This window comes from Lissotriton helveticus, chromosome 5_1 (assembly GCF_964261635.1).
Source record: "Lissotriton helveticus chromosome 5_1, aLisHel1.1, whole genome shotgun sequence".
NCBI lineage: Eukaryota > Metazoa > Chordata > Amphibia > Caudata > Salamandridae > Lissotriton > Lissotriton helveticus.
This window is the reverse complement of record NC_136065.1, coordinates 1347288825-1347302955: the sequence shown is the minus strand read 5'-3', so window position 1 is coordinate 1347302955 and position 14131 is coordinate 1347288825. Positions and strand designations below refer to the sequence as shown.

The 14131-nt window shown below is 48.8% G+C and overlaps 1 protein-coding gene across 3 annotated transcripts in view; it reads right to left on the bottom strand.

Annotated features, from left to right (window-relative positions):
• Positions 1–14131, bottom strand: part of LOC144755389 (uncharacterized) — an 890492-nt gene that overhangs the window by 265278 nt on the left and 611083 nt on the right. The window lies entirely within an intron of this gene.

The following is a 14131-nucleotide window of genomic DNA, read 5'->3' as shown; positions in this document are numbered from 1 at the left end:
CAAGATCCAGTGAAGAGACCAACAGCAGGGTAGGTATGGAAAACGGCTTTAATCCATCAGCACAGGCGAGTGACAGTCCCATAACCCCTCAATGGGCGAATGCATTTCGGCACGTTGTCTGCCTTCTTCAGCGCCAGGGTAGTGAATGAAACAGGGAGGGTCGTGTTTCATAGGTAAAATACCTGCCCCCTCCTGATAGGTAGCTTGCAGCCCCGCTTCTTAAAGGTGTATACCAACGCATACAAACTTAGGTAGGACGTGATTAGTGACGACCGCCTACCAGTCCCAGCATGCATTAGTCATGTTTGTTATCCGGCTATAGGTTGCTGCGTGGAGCGGAACTTGATTGCTGTGGGGCGTCCTTCTTAACCCATGCGCATAAGATCACGCCGTCTCCATTTACCCCATACCGCTTCACCCTGATGTCACCGGGATTCCTGTGGGCGGGAGTGAGGCTGACATCAACACCTCACCCGACGTTAGGCTTATGTTAAAGCCCCTACACCGCCGAAGTCCCGAACAGCCAGGGGGACTCTGATAATTCCGGTACCCCGGAGAATTCCTTTTTCCAGTAGTTTACAGAGTCAACTTCATGAGGCGGGGGTCTCTTGGCGCGTTTACTGGCAAGCGCGCTGAAATATAAACATTCCACACCACATCCCAAGATCCAGTGAAGAGACCAACAGCAGGGTAGGTATGGAAAACGGCTTTAATCCATCAGCACAGGCGAGTGACAGTCCCATAACCCCTCAATGGGCGAATGCATTTCGGCACGTTGTCTGCCTTCTTCAGCGCCAGGGTAGTGAATGAAACAGGGAGGGTCGTGTTTCATAGGTAAAATACCTGCCCCCTCCTGATAGGTAGCTTGCAGCCCCGCTTCTTAAAGGTGTATACCAACGCATACAAACTTAGGTAGGACGTGATTAGTGACGACCGCCTACCAGTCCCAGCATGCATTAGTCATGTTTGTTATCCGGCTATAGGTTGCTGCGTGGAGCGGAACTTGATTGCTGTGGGGCGTCCTTCTTAACCCATGCGCATAGGATCACGCCGTCTCCATTTACCCCATACCGCTTCACCCTGATGTCACCGGGATTCCTGTGGGCGGGAGTGAGGCTGACATCAACACCTCACCCGACGTTAGGCTTATGTTAAAGCCCCTACACCGCCGAAGTCCCGAACAGCCCGGGGGACTCTGATAATTCCGGTACCCCGGAGAATTCCTTTTTCCAGTAGTTTACAGAGTCAACTTCATGAGGCGGGGGTCTCTTGGCGCGTTTACTGGCAAGCGCGCTGAAATATAAACATTCCACACCACATCCCAAGATCCAGTGAAGAGACCAACAGCAGGGTAGGTATGGAAAACGGCTTTAATCCATCAGCACAGGCGAGTGACAGTCCCATAACCCCTCAATGGGCGAATGCATTTCGGCACGTTGTCTGCCTTCTTCAGCGCCAGGGTAGTGAATGAAACAGGGAGGGTCGTGTTTCATAGGTAAAATACCTGCCCCCTCCTGATAGGTAGCTTGCAGCCCCGCTTCTTAAAGGTGTATACCAACGCATACAAACTTAGGTAGGACGTGATTAGTGACGACCGCCTACCAGTCCCAGCATGCATTAGTCATGTTTGTTATCCGGCTATAGGTTGCTGCGTGGAGCGGAACTTGATTGCTGTGGGGCGTCCTTCTTAACCCATGCGCATAGGATCACGCCGTCTCCATTTACCCCATACCGCTTCACCCTGATGTCACCGGGATTCCTGTGGGCGGGAGTGAGGCTGACATCAACATCTCACCCGACGTTAGGCTTATGTTAAAGCCCCTACACCGCCGAAGTCCCGAACAGCCAGGGGGACTCTGATAATTCCGGTACCCCGGAGAATTCCTTTTTCCAGTAGTTTACAGAGTCAACTTCATGAGGCGGGGGTCTCTTGGCGCGTTTACTGGCAAGCGCGCTGAAATATAAACATTCCACACCACATCCCAAGATCCAGTGAAGAGACCAACAGCAGGGTAGGTATGGAAAACGGCTTTAATCCATCAGCACAGGCGAGTGACAGTCCCATAACCCCTCAATGGGCGAATGCATTTCGGCACGTTGTCTGCCTTCTTCAGCGCCAGGGTAGTGAATGAAACAGGGAGGGTCGTGTTTCATAGGTAAAATACCTGCCCCCTCCTGATAGGTAGCTTGCAGCCCCGCTTCTTAAAGGTGTATACCAACGCATACAAACTTAGGTAGGACGTGATTAGTGACGACCGCCTACCAGTCCCAGCATGCATTAGTCATATTATATATATATACAACAGCTGCAGTCTCCCACCACGCAGACGAAACGACAGAGAAACCATGCAAATCCAGGGCTTCTTTTGGGCACAGGTATTTATTGAGGTCGAGTTACCAAAATCTGACGCATTTGGGGCATCCGCCCTTGCTCACAGATCGTCAGTAAATGAACTGTTCACCATTTAAATAATAGCTGTTCCATAGTTTTTTTCAAACACATTTTTTTCTCTAACCACGTGATAATGAAAATTGAGGACATACTACTCAGTATAAAACATGTAAAGTATGTCTTCCAAACATTTCTAAAATTTCACATGTTAATGCTTAATGTAAAATGGATAAAAACAAATAACAGTTAAATCCATAATGACATTGGTCTGAGCGATATATATACATCGAAAATAAATAAAGCAATGTATATTTTAAATATGTAAAAGCATAAATGCAATGACAAAAGAATTGTTGTTTAAAATACTGTGTTAGTCCATACTGGTTGTTGTTAGTGCAAATGACGCATAAAAATCGAATGTGCAAAAAACGCATTGAACTTGAATGTGCAAAGTTCCGCATTAAAGTGCTACAGAGTTTTGTGCAAAATGCCAAGAAATTAAAGTGCAAAATTGCAATATGTAAACAACAATCAGATCTGAAAATCTCTGTTTCAGTAAAATACAAAAACAGAGTGCAAATCCCATTGTGCAAAATACGCAATATTGTATGGACATAGGAATACATATATAAATGTATAAATAACTAAATTCCTATTAGTCAAATTAGACTGTAACCCAGTATGATTCAGAGTATCTGCATGAATGCAGTAATGGTCATATGTAATGCTTACCGTTCAGAGTTTAAACAGCTAGTTAGCATAGGTAAGTGAAAAGTATCAAATGTTGGGAGTAAACCAAATGTACACACTGTTGTGTCTATGTCCTCATATCAAAGTGTAAAAGGAAGTGCTTCCCATTAAATAAAAAATGGGATACATAGAAAGAAAAAACCTACAACCATGAAACTAAATAAAATAATAGAGGAGCAAACTTTTAAAAGAGATTCAAAAAATGTATAAAACAGAAAGGCATAGCACTCCACTAAACATATATAGTCAGAAAGTGATTATCATGATTTTAAAGGAACACATATAAATCATCAGTGGTATTCAACCCATTAGGGAATTTACTGTCCAGTTCTAAAATGAAATGTGATTCCAGCCTCCTGAGAATCTTGTCTCTGTCACCACCCCTACGGGGTTTGGGAACTGAGGCGATAACATAGTAAGAAAGGCATTGTAGATTATTATTATGTATGGCCTTAAAATGTCTGGCCACTGGATACGTACCATCATTATTAACGATGGTACGTAAATGCTGGAGAATCCTGACATGCACCTGTAGTCGGGTACTTCCAACATATCTAAGACCACAGGTGCATGTCAGGATGTAGACAACAAATTCTGTCTTACAGTTGAATGAGCCTACTATGTTCGTCATAGTTGGACTAAAGGGTGTTGAATATTGGGTGGTATTTATTCCAAATTTACATGCTCTGCAAGTGGAGCAGCGTTTAAATCCCGGCCGGGATTTCAACCAGTCTTCCTTCTTGCCAAGATCTGGAAATTCATTGCAAATATGGGTCCTGAGAGAGGGTCCCTTACGGTATGTTATGGTGGGACCGTCAGGCAGCCTAGGTGCCAAAACCAAATCTGTTTTAAGAATTGGCCACCTTTGCTTGACAATGGACCTAATTTGTCTGGCCTGTTTACTGTAGGCTGTTATCAGTCTAGGGGCCTGTTCAATTACTACAGGTTCATCATTAGGAGGGGTAATGGCAGTGGGGGCCAGTAATAACTCTCGACTTCTAGCTTTCATTTTCTGTACCGCTAGTTTCAAAACGGACTCCCTGTAGCCCCTACGTCTAAATCTGTCCAGAGCTTCATTCGTGCAGTTAGTGAGGTCCACATCTGTACTGCAGATTCTCTTAAGTCTGAGCAACTCCCCAAACGGAATATTATCTATCACATGTTTTGGATGTGCACTGCTGGCATGTAAGATGTTATTGCCAGCAGTGTCCTTCCTGTGAAGTTTGGTAGCCAACTGACCCTCATGAATAAATACTTTTACATCGAGGAATTCAACCTCACATTTGTTAATCACAGAGGTAAAATTAAGGTTTATCTGATTATCATTGATGGACCTGATAAAATTGTTGGCGCTGTCAGAGTCGCCCTTCCACAAAACAAAAACATCATCTATATATCTATATATATATATCCATTCACCTATAACATAAAATCTAATAAAAAAACATTATATTTTTAATTAAAACATTAAAATATTTAATAATTTTTAAACTTACATTTTGCACTCCATTGAGTGCAACAGTAGGAAAGGTGTTGGATAGCAGAGGGGTAAAAATTACTATTCCCACTCCAGTGAGTGCAACAATAGGAACACTGTTGGATAGCGGAGGGGACAAAATTACTATTCCCACTCCAGTGAGTGCAACAATAGGGAAAGTGTTGGATAGCGTAGGGTTTAACATTTCTATTCCCATTTCAGTTAATGCAACATTAGGGAAAGTGTTGGATAGCGGAGGGGTACTGTTAGACCTGGCATCATTGGCATGGGTCCCCCTTCCTCTTTTCTCTTCCTCTCTTTTATGTTGGCTGGATTTAGATGCTCTGGACTCCATGCCACTGCTAACCAGTGCCACAGCACCAAAGCTCCCTGTATAAAGATGACTGTATGAATTAGGATAACCATAATGCCTAGATATCTGTAGCATGTTCTAATAGTGTGATACCCTCCCTTTCACTGTCGCTACTGTGAAACGATCCATTCTCATAGGCCAGAATGGGCCAGTTGAGCATTACCTTCTGCCAGCCTATCTGACCCCAGGAACCTGATAGGAACTTCGAGTTTGATATGTTTATGCTCAGGACATTGAGAGACACCTTTTAGTAAGGACCGTCTATACATCCCATGTTTGGAAATGCCTCTTCTGTAAAATGCAGTAGTTTCTTGCCTAAGCATTACTGTAGGCTTGGCGAGTATGTGTATTGGCCGTCTGGTTTTGGAGCAGCAGGGCCAGCTGGGTCAGACCTGGCTGGAGAGAGGGGTGACTCTTTGATCCGATCATGGCCGTGCCTGGCAAGGTGAATAATGGCTCCAACTCCCACTGGGTGTCTGATAGCAGACCCCCTCATTCGGAAAAGGCAGGATGTCACCTCGTAAAATAATTGTGATCCCGGACCCCACTGAACTGGTTCTGACTGGAGTCAGTGATTTGTGACCTTAGAGAACATAGACTTTGTAGGTATAAAATGCTGTGCTGGAACTTTGTCAGGGTGTATTCCTTCTGAATGTCGAGACGAAACTCTGTCCGAGTGAACAGAAGAAAGGACTTTGAAACTTTCACCAAGCTTGTCAAAGAAACTACCCGAGGGCCCGAATTGAGAGTGCCTCCTGCAGAAGTCTCAGGGACATTAGACTTCAACCCATCAGCAATCAGAATTTCTGTGCCAGGAATTCTGCTTGCAGGTGAGGCCTCCATCGAGTAATCCGGAGCCTCTAGTTCTACTGTGAGTACTGCGGACTGGACCTTTGAAACTTTTGCTGAATCTGTGTGGGCTGCTGCAGCTAAGAGAGAGCTGCTGCCGCTGAGATCCCGCCTGAATTTGAACCTTTGCAACTTTCGCTGAATCTGTGTGGGCCGCTGCAGCTAAGAGAGATATGCCTCCTCTGAGAGCTCACCTGAATTTGAACCTTTGAAACCTTTGTTGAATCTGTGTGGGCCTCTGCAGCTAAGAGAGAGCTGCCGCCGCTGAGAGACCACCTGAATGCGAACCTTCAGACACTTCGCTGAATCAGTGTGGGCTGCTGCAGCTAAGAGAGAGCTGCCGTCGCTGAGTGCCCGCATCTTTGCCAACTTTGCATCACCCTTCGTCCTGTGGCTTGCCGCAGCTAAGAGGGAGCTGCTGCCGCTGAGTGCCCGCACCTTGGCCAACTTTGCATCACCCTTTGTCCTGTGGGCCGCCGCAGCTAAGAGAGAGCTGCTGCCTCTGAGTGCCCGCACCTCTGAAAACTTTGCATCATCGTGATTCGTCCTGTGGGCCGCCACAGCTAAGAGAGCTGCTGCCGCTGAGTGCCCGTATCTGGTTTACCATTGTCGAGGATTGTCGCTATTGTCTTGTGGACTGCCGCCGCTCAGAGAGATCTGCTGCCGCTGTAAGCCCACCACGTATCTGCAAGACGAGATTCATCGCCACCACCAGCCCGGGCCATCACAACCGCGTGCTGCTGCCGCTGAGAGCCCGCCTGTCCCCGAGTGCCCGAATCATTGTGGGTGCAAGCTGCAGACCTCTGCAGCCAAGACTTGTGGTCGCTAGGAGTCCGCCTGTCACCGTCTCCGCTTCTTCAAGAAGCTGCGTGCTGTGTCCCCTTTCAACGGCAGGTACCTGGTGCACAACGGGTCGCATAGGCCCCGGTTTTGAACTCTGTCATTTCCACATTCTGGTGAATACGTTATTGCCTTTTTGAGTCCCTACTGGTTTACATACATTGTAGTTCGTTGAAACGCTTTGAGAGTTTTGAGTTAAACTGTTAGATAAAGATATTATTTTTCTATACCTACCTGAGTTGTGTCCTTTTGTGGTGTTGTTACTGCCTTGTTGTACATAGTCATAAATGCTTTACACACTGCCTCTGAGATAGGCCTAACTGCTCGTGCTACGTTACCACAGTGTTGAGCAGGGGTTGTCAAAATGGGTAGCCCACTTGCCCTGACTTAGGAAGAAGGGTCCCCATTTGGACATTGGCGCCAGCCATTGCCAACTGGAGACCCCTATTTCTAACATTAATGGTCAGAGGTGAGGATCAGGACTTGCATTCATGATCCACGTTCAATAACTGGTAGACACCACTGGTGAGTGTAGACCAAAGCGGAGCCACACATTTATTTTTATTGTTTGGTTGGTTGTTCTAGGATTGAATTGTTGATTGCAGCCATGAGTACTGCTAATATGGGAAGGCCGACCTTCAATGCTTCGGAGGATCTCACCTTTGAGGAGGAAAGATTAGATACCTATACTGCCAGACAGCTGAAGTCATTTTGTAATCAACTCGCCATCCCCTTGATAGGTATCTCTAGGAAGGAAGAGTACCAGAAGGCGCTGAAGGCCTGGTGGGAAGCTAGAGAGTCCCCTGAAGATGAGGAAGAGAATGATGGAGGGCAGCAGGATGATGCAGTAGAGGGGGGGAGATAGAACACCCTCCAATCCAGGTACTAGTGTATCCCAAAGGAGCCTGACCCCATAAGAGCTGGAGGACAGGAAGAGAGATAGGAGGCATAGTTTGGAGATGGCTAAATTGGAAGGTCAGAAGGATCTTTAGAATAAGAAGTTAGACATTGAGAAGAATTGAGGATCAATTGATCTCTAGAAAATGAAAATGGAGCATGAGAGAATGTTGAAGGAGATAGAGATCAGGGCGAGGAATGTCCCGGTCTCCCCCTCTGGTGGCAGCATACCTTAGTAACACATGAAAGTAGATTTTATATTCCTAAAGATGTAATTAAGGATTTTCACAAAAGTGAGGATATTGGGCAATGGTTTGCCGCATATGAAATAGCAATGGTGTCCCACTGGGTCCCTGAGTAAGATTGGGAAGCGGGTTGTGGGGACGCTTTGTGAGTGAAGGTAGGGGTACCCTGTTGGACCTGCCTGAGGAGAGCAGGATGGTGTATGCCTATATGAAGGAAGCTTTGATGACCCGTTATGGTTTGACCCCAGAAATGTACAGGCAGAGGTTTAGAACCTGTAAGAAGTTAGAGGGTACCACATGGGTTGAATATGTGCCTTATATCTGCAGAGCAATGGATCGTTGGGTAAAAGGTAGCAAAGTGGAAACTTTTGAGCAGTTCTATGATTTGTTTGCCTGGGAGCATTTTTCTAGTAACTGTTTTCAAGAGCTACGCCAGCACCTGATTGCAAGCTGACTAACCCTATGAAGCTTGCTGAGGAGGTGGACCGCTGGGTGAGCACCCGGGTCCGCAAAGGTTTTGTGGGAGACTTCGTCAGAGGTGGGCAGGGTCCCCAGCAGAGAAGTGGGGGGGGAGACAAGGGGAAGCTGAGGGAGCTCCAGAGATGGGTCCCAGAGTAATTTGCCAGAGGATCAAGCAGTGGTGTCCCAGCCTCCCCCGGAGAGGAAACCAGTGTCACCGACAGGTAGACCTGTTCACAGGGGGCCACTCACTTGTTTCAAGTGTGGTCAAGTGGGCCACCGGTATTATGATCCCCAGTGTTCCCAGAGGGACCCCAATGCATCCCTGTGTGCACCACCCTGTACACCATTCCGCCAGATTGCCAGTGTAGCCCTGGGGGGGGGGGGGGGGGAGGTGGAGGTCCAAGGTGGGTGAGATCCTGTAGAGTTAACCCCTGTCTCGCTAGGAGACTTTGAGAAGGTCCCTAACCCCACACTGCCTAATAACACTAAGAAGTACGAGCAGTGGGTGACCATCAATGGCCATAGGGTGGAGGCTCTCAGGGACACCGGAGCTAGTGTGACTGCTGTCAGCTCCAGGTTGGTGTCCAAAGAGCAGGTTGTTCCCCATGCATTCTGCCCCGTAGTGTCAGCAGACAACTCAGACAGCCAGTGTGAGGTGGCTCAGGTTCCCTCCGAGTTGGGGGGGGTCTCAGGAACTCTTCAAGTGGCTGTTAGGCTCGCCATGCCTGTAGACTGTCTTTTGGGCAATGATCTAGAGAACTCCCTGTGGGCTACGGTGGAATGAAAGTCTCATTTGGAGATGTTGGGCCTGCCTGAGTGGGCGTGCGCGACCACTCGGTCCATGAAAGCTCAGAAGGATGTTCAGAAGGGCCTGGAGCCTGAAATTATGACCCAGGCCCCTGCCTTAAAGAGATGGGGTTGAGGGCACGGGAAAATGGCCCCAGCAGTTCCCAAGGTCCCGGAGGGAGCCGACCCTGAGGGGGATGCCCTGGAACCTACAGGGGAACAAGTGGCTGAGCTGGGGGACCTACCAGAGTTGACCCATTTGCAGCAAGAAGGTAGTGCCCTCCAGGGAGGAATTTTAGGGCAACAAAAAACCTGCCCTTCCCTTGAGGGAGTGCGGTGACAAGCCACCGCGCAGGCAGCAGGTGATCAGATAGGGTCACATTGGATCAATTGGTAGAATTACCTCTTTTACAGCAAGCCTAAGGTTGCTGAGCCTGGGTCAGCCCGTGTGTTGGTGGTACCCCAGCAGTCCAGGACTTTCCTACTGGGGTTGTCTCATGAGGTGCCAATGGCCAGACATCTGGGGCAGACCAAGACCTTCGACAGGCTGGTTACCCACTTCAATTGGCCCCAGATGCGCAGGAGCTCAGATGGACACTGCAGGACGTGTGAGACTTTCCAGGCAAGTGGGAAGAGTGGGGGAAGATTAAGGCCCCACTACAGCCGTTTCCCGTTGTGAGTACCCCATTCGAGAGAGTGGGCATTGATATTGTGGGGCCTCTGGATCCCAAGACAGCCATGGGCAACAGGTTAATCCTGGTGTTGGTGGACCATACCACCAGGTACCCTGAGGACATCCCGCTCAGGACAGTGACGGCTCCTGTGGTGGGACGGGCACTGATGGGGATTTTCTCCCACATGGGATTCCCCCGAGAGGTGGTGTCCTATAGGTGAACTCATTTCATCTCCAAGTATATGAAGTCTCTGTGGGAGGAGTGTGGTGTAACGTATACATTCACCTCTCCTTACCACCCCCAGGATAATGGGCTGGTTGAGAGATTCAACTTTACCCTTAAGGGCATGATTATGGGCCTAGGTGAGTCCATGAGGTGTAAGTGGAATGTCCTCTTGCCATGCCTGTTGTTTGCTTACCGTGGGGTGCCACAGAAGTCCATAGGGTTCGGTCCCTTTGAACTGCTCTATAGTCACCGGGTAAGAGGGGAGTCTGGTCAAGGAAGGCTGGGAGCAATCTCCCAGGAAACCTCCCCAGGATGTGTTTAGTTACATGATGGCCTTCAGAAACCAGACTCAGCGTTTCAGGAAATGTGCTGAGGCAAACCTGGAAGCCAGTCAGGAAGTGATGAAATGCTGGCATGATCAGAATGCCACTCTGATCGAGTTTCAGCCTGGACAAAAGGTTTGGGTAATGGCCCCAGTGGAGCCCTGTGCGCTCCAGGATAGGTGGAATGGCCCCTTTGAGGTGGTGGAGTGCAAGAGTCCTGTTACCTACATGGTGGACTTTTAGTCTCCCAGGAACCCCTTGCGGATCCTGCATGTTAACCGCCTGAAGCCCCACTTGGAGAGGTCTGAATTGGGCATGCTTCTAGCCACAAATGCTGGGATGGAGGAGGAGAGCGAGCCCCTTCCTGACTTCCTGTGTGCAGGGGAGTGAGATGGGTCAGTTGAGGGTGTGGTCCTCTCCACCACGCTGACTCCTGAGCAGCAGGGTGATTGTCGCCAACTTTTGGGACAATTCAGTGACTTGTTCTCCCTGGTGCCCAGTGTCACTGATTGGTGTGTCCATGACGTGGACACCGGGGACAGTCCTCCCATTAAGCACAAGGCTTACTGAGAGACTGAACAGGAAAGGACCTACATTAAGGATGAGGTTACCAAAATGTTTGCCCTTGGGTGGTTGAGTCCTCTAGCAGCTCGTGCTCCAGCCCAGTGGTCCTTGTCCCGAAAGCTGCAGCCCTTGTGCCACCCCAGAACTTCAGTTCCGCGTTGACTATCGGGGGCTCAATTCAGTCACGAAGACTGACGCAAACCCCATTCCTAGAGCGGACGAGCGTGTAGATCGGTTGGGGGCTGCCAAATACCTCAGCACATTTGATTTGACGTCTGGGTATTGGCAGATCGCCTTGACCGAGGGAGCAAAGGGGAGGTCAGCATTCTCCACCCAAGATGGGCACTACCAGTTCCGGGTGATGCCCTTTGGAATGAAGAATGCCCCTGCCACCTTTCAGAGGTTGGTCAACAGGGTGTTGGTAGGGCTGGAAGACTTCAGTGACGCCTACCTGGATGACATTGCAGTGTTTAGCTCCTTTTGGAAGGACCACCTGCACCACCTCTGGGAGGTACTGATGGCACTGTGAAGGGCAGGCCTCACAATCAAAGCCAGTAAGTGCCAAATTGGGAAGGGTTCGGTAGTATATTTGGGGCACCAGGTGGGGAGCGGCCAGGTGGCACCCCTTTAGCCCAAACTATCCTGGCATGGGAACCCCCCAAGACTCAGACACAGGTGAGGCCCTTCTGAGGACTCACGGGTACTACAGGAGGTTTGTCAAGGGATATGGCAACATTGTTGCACCCTTGACTGAGCTGACTTGTAAGAAGCAGCCAAAAAAAGGTTAACTGGACTAACACCTGTCAGAAAGCTTTTGACGCCCTGATGACTGCCATGTGCACCGCACCCGTGCTTCAGGCGCCCGACTTTTCCAAGGAATTTGTTGTCCAGACAGGCGTCTCAGAGCATGGTATAGGGGCTGTTCCGTCACAGATCAATGAGGAGGGACTAGACCAACCGGTAGCCTTCCTAAGCAGGAGGTTACTTCCCCGGGAACAGAGGTGGAATGCCATTGGGCGTGAGGCATTTGCTGTGGTCTGGGCGCTGAAGAAATTGAGACCATACCTGTTTGGGACTCACTTCTGGGTTCAGACAGACCACAGGCCCCTTAGATGGTTGATGGAGATGAGGGGTGAGAATCCCAAGTTGTTGAGGAGGTCCATTTCCCTACAGGGAATGGATTTCACGGTGGAACACCCCCCTGGTACAGAACACGCCAATGCTGATGGTCTGTCCAGAATTTTCCGCTGCAGTGATGAGAATTCCCAAGGGGATCATTAGTTCTCTCCACATTTCAGCTGGAGGGGACGCGTGTTAGACCGGGCATCATTGGCGTGGGTCCCCCTTCCTCTTTTCTCTTCTTCTCTTTTATGTTGGCACTTTTCCCACTCCAGTGAATGCAACAGTAGGGAAAATGTTGGATAGGGGAGAGGAAAGTTTTACTATTCCCACTCTAGTGAGTGCAAAAGTAGGGAAAATGTTGGATAGCGGAGGGGTAAAAATTACTATTCCCACTCCAGTAAGTGCAACAGTAGGGAACGTGTTGGATAGTGGAGGGGTAAAAATTACTGTTCCCACTCCAGTGAATGCAACAGTAGGGAAAATGTTGGTTAGCAGAGAGGAAAGGTTTACTATTTCCACTCCAGTGACTGCAACAACAGGGAAAATGTTGGATAGTGGAGGAGTACAAAATACTATTCCCACACCACTGAGTGCAACAGTAGGGAAAATGTTGGATAGAGGAGGGGTAAAAATTACTATTCCCACTCCAGTGAGTGCAACAGAAGGGAAAGTGTTGGATACCGGAGGGGAAAAGTTTACTATTCCCACTCCATTGAGTGCAACAGTAGGGAAAGTGTTGGATTACGGAGAGGTACAAATAACTATTCCCACACCGTGAGTGCAACAGATGGGAAAGTGTTGGATAGCGAAGATGTAAAAAATACTATTTCCACTCCAGTGAGTGCAACAGTAGGGAAAGTGTTGGATAGCGGAGGGGTACAAATTACTATTCCCACTCCAGCGAGTGCAACAGTAGGGAAAAGTGTTGGATAGCAGAGGGATAAACATTACTATTCCTACTCCAGTGAGTGCAACAGTAGGGAAAGTGTTGGCTAGCTAAGATGTAAAAAATCACAATTCCCACTCCAGTGAGTGCAACAGTAGGGAAAGTGTTGGATAGCGGAGGGGTAAAAATTACTATTTCCACTCCAGTGAGTGCAACAGTAGGGAAAGTGTTGGATAGTAGAGGGGTAAAAATTAATATTCTCACAGAAGTCAATACAAAATTAAAAACAAACAAAATATCAACTACAATACAAAAAAGTTAAAACAAAACAATATATAAAAATAATACAAATTACAAAAGATTTTTTTTGTATAAACTTTTTATTGATTTTGTGCACGCAGCAGACAATCTTGGTTCACATAACAGTTCGTACGGAACACATACAATCATATCACTTCCCTACCATCCCCCGCAACAGTCCCTATCCAAGGCATCCCGCCTCCCCCTCTACCCCCACCCCTCCCATGTCAGTGTGCCTCCCTCCCCTCATTACAGTTGTCAAACCGTCTAATAATCGGTAGCAGGAACTCCCCTCAGGTCGTTTGTCCACAGATATGGCCAGGTAGGAGCTAATGTTGCTTAAAACCTCCACTCCATCTCCGGGCTCATGGAACCCACTTAATCTGTTCGTTCTGCACCTCCGGGCGCACTGTCTAACTCCCTGTCTCCACCTCACCTACCTCCACCTCCCCTCGCCCCGCGCCCTCTTCCGGAGCCTGCCGGGCCCACGCCGCCAGCGGCTCAATCGCCAAAGCGAAAAGGAGCGGGGATAAGGAGCAACCCTGTCTGGTGCCCCGACCGACCAAGCATGCCGCGGATATGGAGCGGCCCGTTCGGACCCTTGCAGTAGCCGACTCATATAGCAACCTCGTCCAACGGACAAAGCCATCCCCCAACCCGAACCGAAGGAGAACGCAGAACAAATAAGGCCATTCTACACTGTCGAATGCCTTTTCAATGTCCACCGACAGCACGGCCGCCCCCGTGGGACCCTCCCCTTCAACATCCATGACCCTGATCAGGCGCCGTATGCACGTCGAGGTGTTCCTAGTGGGGATAAAGCCCGACTGGTCCGGGTGTACCAGCGAGCACATATGGGCAGTCAGCCTCGTCGCTAAGATCCTGCTCAACACCTTGTAGTCCACCGTGAGCATCGATAGCGGACGATACGCCGTTCTAGCTGTGGGGAGGCCACCCTTTTTCAAC